The 5,290-nt window shown below is 37.5% G+C and overlaps 1 pseudogene; it reads right to left on the reverse strand.

Annotated features, from left to right (window-relative positions):
• Window positions 1-2,432: 2,432 nt before the first annotated feature.
• On the reverse strand, window positions 2,433-3,094 carry LOC119239043 (40S ribosomal protein S8-like; annotated as a pseudogene).
• Between the last annotated feature and the right edge of the window lie 2,196 nt (window positions 3,095-5,290).

A 5,290-nucleotide genomic window follows, 5' to 3' on the forward strand; every position in this document is an offset into this window, starting at 1 on the left:
TACCTCCTCACCACTCCCCCCGATTTAAAAACAAAACATCATCCTGAAAGATGTTGCTTCACTTGTATCAGTTCCTCTTTCTGGAATGTCTTCCTAACTCTGTTCCTCTAATTAATGCCTACAACTTCATTCAAATCCCTAACTTCATTTTCATTGGTACAGTTTCTGTGATTAATGTCATCACACGCTGAGCACACCCCCTACTTTGCAGCATAAAATGCAATTTTTACAACATTACACATCAGGTGAGAAGCAGCAGAATAAAAAACTTCAGAATGCACAATCAGAAATCGGAATCTTAATCTACATCATTTGTACGATCTTATACAAGATATCCAGCCCCTCACTTCACTTTCCTTTTTTATACAATGGGAATAATAAAGTCTGCTTTTTGTTTGTTGTGAAAATCAATTGGATGATAATAATCACCAGCCTGCATTAGACACCATCCTAATAGGGCGGTATCTGATTCCAGCCCACACTCTTAATCATTACCTGATATTGTCTCAGAGTTAACTGATAAAGCACACAATCCAATGCACAGTAGACCTTACACAAATAATAGCTGTCTTTTCACTTCACCTTATCTTCCCTGATTGTTGTACTATTTATCATTTCCTTCCAAATAAATGGCAAATTTGTGGAAGGCAGGAACTGCAACTGTTCTAGGCTTTCCCACTGGGACTGATAAAATACTGTGCATGTTGTAGGCACTGGATAAGCGCCTACAGAATAATAAAGAAAAGCATGTTTTTAAGCAACTAATTAGTGATAAATTTAGTAAATTGACAAGACTTTCTATGAAGTGAACACCAACAGTAACAAGGACACAAAATATTTTATCTCAATCAGATCAGGTTTGATAAGTACCTTCCTTAAACTCTCATCCCAAAATTAATCATGTTGTTTAGCACCACCAAACTGACATTCACATTCCAAATTTACCGGCTGAAAAAATAGTCAAATGAATCCATCATGCACATATCTCCAACTTCAAATAATACAACGCTTCCCAGACCCCCTACAATTTTCTCTTCCTTGATTCCTCTTAAAATTTCCAACAATGTTTTTTCCAAACTTTAACCACAAATAATTTGTCCCTTCATTTTAAGCAAGAGATACTGCCTCCACATCAATCCAAGTGGATCTGGTAATAACACTTCAATTTCTACTCCCTTTATGTGATCTTTCCCTCATTGGAAAAAGTAACTCCTCTCTTCCTCTAACCCATAAAGACCAACTCCTCTTCCTGGGCTCTATCATCCAAGTTCCCACCACTACTTCCAGGATCTTGCCTCACCTGGTAGTCCGTTTCTTACTAGAGTTCCAATCTCTTCCTGTTTATTTTTCCTTTCTATTGAGCCTACACATTCAAATTGCTATTCTCATACCAAAATCAATACCTTATATCTTTTCTTTTTATTCTTCCTCCTCCTCTTTTTCCTCTCTCTCTTTAGCTCTCTCTCCCCTCACCTGCCAGATTTCTAGAAGTTGTCTGCACGGGCTACCTTCACTACTTGCCAAGCCCACATATAGTGCTCTTGTTAGGAACTGGTTTTGCCCTCCTGTCTCCTTGACATTTATGCAACATTTGACTTGAACCACTTCTTCCTTCTTTAACATTATCTGGTTCCTATCATCATTCTTTATTTTCTCTGTCTTTGCTCTTTTGCAGGATTACTACTTCTTCCAACCCCTACATTAAGTCCTATACATCTTTTTCCATTCTGCTCTTCACTTTTGGTGTGCTCATTTCTTCCATGCATCAGCCACCATCTATAAAGACTGATAAATCCACATCCTAACTTTGATCACTGCTAGCTCCAATCCACAAATACTACCGATAAGATGCAACAGGTAACTGGGTATATTCAAATAGTAAATTCAACTTACTATATTCGAAAGTAACCTCATTGTTTTCCAGTTTCAAATCCACTTCCTCTACAATCCATCCAAATAATGACTCCACATTCACTCCACCATCCATACTAGAAACGTACAGGAAGTCTCATCATCATAATTCTGTATTTCTTATGCCATAACATTTTTAAGGGTCAGAGGTAACATAAAGATTTTAGACAGTCTATAGAGCTTTATCAAGAAAGCAGGCCACATTAGCTCCTGAGGCAATCATAAGCTGGCTAAGCTAGAGAGAAGGAACTCCTCAGGAAACAGCAAACTCTCTTCAAAAATGTTGCTTTCTCTCATGTTTCCATTGTATTCCATGTCCCTGAGAATGATTCTCTAAACTTATTTATTGTATTTCCTTCATGACACTTGTAACAATTGTAATTATTTCTGCAGTGATTTAACACTTCTATTTTACTGAAGGTTCACAGAAGTAATGCATCTGACTCGCTTATACTTTGTAAATTCTCAATAAATTGTTTTGTTTTGTTTTGTCTTGTTTTGTTTTTAACAACAAAGACCTTTATTACAGGAGCTAAGAGAGGAGGAAGGAGGCCTTATTTGCCTTTCCGGGCTTTGATTTTCCTCAGATAGAACTCTAGCTCCTTGCCCTCCAGCACATAGCCATCTGCTCGGCCACACTGGCCTGGTCTTGAAGCGATGCATGCAAGAAGCTTGCCCTCTGGAACTGCTCCTCCAAAAGACTGCTGATTTTGACATTCTTTTTCCTTTCATCATATTTCTTCTGAATTTTCTTGGATCGCTTTTTGTTCAGGATCTCTTCCTCTTCAGGGGCCAGCTTGGCTCCCTTCTTGCGACCCAGGAGCAGTGCATAGTGGGACTCATACCACTGCTGGTATGGTGTGCTGTCAATAGGCACGATGCAGTTCTTCACCAGGGTCCTGGTGCGGACCAGCTCGTTGTTGGACGCATTGTAGACAACATCAATAATCCTTGTTTTGCGAGTACAACACTCAGAGCCCCAAGAGAAGTTCCCCACATCCAGCCTCAAGGCTCGGTACTTCTTCTTGCCAACCCGAGCTCGAACTGTGTGTATGCGCCGAAGGCTAATCATAGTGTTGGCAGCTGGGCGTCCCAACTCATACTTTCACTTCTTGTGGTAGGGCTTTCTGTTGCCCCCGGTCTTGCGGCTTTTTTGCCAGTTGTCCCGAGAGATGCCCATCGCTCGGCGCTGGCCAGAAAGTCTCAATAAATTGCTTTAATGAAGGTACAATTCTCTATCAATTGTCTATGCTTAATTAGCTATTGAGCCTACCCAATGAGTTTATTTCAATTATTGTATTATTTGGTTTTATAAATTTTTTAAAGATTTTATTTATTTTTGCATAGAATTGGGGTGTAGGCCAGAGGTACAGGGAGGTAAGTGGGGAGCAGAACAGGCAGATCTACTGAAATATACTGTTGAGGGGAGCAGCAAGTGAAACAAGAGAGGTCTGCTGTGCCATGTGAGTTAGTTCCCTGACTGGGGATCAAACTCAGGCCATTACAGAGGGCCTTTGTGGTGGTAACGCTGACACTAACCCCTAGGCCACAAGTAAGGCCTGAGTTCTATAATTTCTATCTTGTTTTTTTTTCCAAATTTTATTTTATTTTTTATTTTAATTTTCTTATTTTTTTACATGATTGTTCATTTTTAATAATATTTGCTTCCTCACACCCCCTCAGGTGTAGTCCCCATAGAGTTTCCTTCACCAATGCACCTGTGCACCATCACCTCAGTCCCCTGTGCTCCTCCTTCCCTTCCTCTGATCCCTCTCCCTCCTCCTCCCCTGCAGGATGTCTCTGATTTATAATTGTCTGTTTTTGCTTTGTTGTGTTTTGTGCTGTTAGTATTTTTTTACACTGATGTCTTATTTGGTTCCCCTATATTCCTGCTATAAGTGAAACCATTTTTCTTTTTCCTTCTGGCTTATTTCACTGAGCATAATTCCTTCTAGTTCCATCCACATTGCTGTGAATAGCATGAGTTTATCATTTTTGATTGCTGCATAATTTTCCATTGTGTATATATGCCACATCTTCTTGATCCTATCTTGTTCTTTCTTATAAATTTTATCTCAATTAAGAGACAAAAGTTAATACATGAATTAACAAATGTAAAATGCTTACAACTCTGCCTGGTGCACCAAAGCATCACACACACACACAGTTACTGACACGGGTAATCAGGAGAGAAAGCATGAATTGAAAATACGTTATTTCATATTACATGTGCTCAGGAAAGTCCTCTTTGAGAAGATGGTACCTGTGTGAGTCAAGTACTTATGAAAATAAAAATAATTCCAAATGGAATAAATTCAAAGTTATGAGGGAAAAAATTGTTAAGAGGCCAGTGTATCTAGGTCAGAGCCCTTTAGGAAGACTGGCAGGAGTAGAGGCTAGAGTAAGGGGAACTTAGGTAGGTAAGAATTTATCCATGTCTTTCTGCTGACATAGGATATGTTTCTAGACATTTAGAAGTTTAGTTTTGGTCATTTTATGGATAAATAACATTCTGTGGATTCTGACTTACTACAGTGAAGGTGGAGTCTAGTGATCTTATTTTTCACTTTATCCAAGGGTGACTCTAATGACCAGACTAGTTTAATAATCATTAATCTAGACCTGAACCAATGCAGTTACCACTGACCACTGAGAACCTGAATTTTCACATTTTCTTTATTTTAATTTAAATTTTTAAAACTGATAATAATAGTTCAGTTATTAGAAAATTTCTAAGAATATTTGGAACAAATTTGGAAATGTAAATAAATCTACCTGTACAGCTGTAAATTTTATGACATGGAAAGTATTTCAAAGAAAATTTAAATATAACATGCATACTAGATTCAAAATATAGCATTAAAAAGGATGATTGCTGAGTAGAAACTGTTCCTGTTAAGACAGTATGGATAGGAAATATGATGTCATCTTGTTTTTGAATTATTTGTTCCAGAAAGTTCATTGCCTAAGATCGTGGTTCATCTTGTAAATTTTATTTTCATTCTAGATTGTGAAATTTTGGAAAACTTGTGCCATCACTTACGTATCTGCAATGTCCCAAAGTGCTAAGTACACAGAGTACCCTGCCTATTACAGGTTCAAGTGTGTGTCAGACTATCCATAAATTAACTAGTCAAACAAAAGATATAACGACAATTTGGTTGACTTGCTGAATTTCTTTTTATCCTGGCTCTGTTATTCACTAAAAAAAAAGAAAAGAAATTAACAAAGAACTCAAGATTTGACCTTAAGTAATTATCTAAATTAACTATGACTTGAAAAAACAAAAATTAGCTATGATTAAGATTTCTTCTACAACATTTTCAATCTTTTAAAAAAAATTATGTGACTAATATTAGAGTTAACCAATTTGTATATC

This window comes from Talpa occidentalis, unplaced genomic scaffold (genome assembly GCF_014898055.3).
Source record: "Talpa occidentalis isolate TD23 unplaced genomic scaffold, MPIMG_talOcc4v2.1 talOcc4.11, whole genome shotgun sequence".
Lineage (NCBI taxonomy): Eukaryota > Metazoa > Chordata > Mammalia > Eulipotyphla > Talpidae > Talpa > Talpa occidentalis.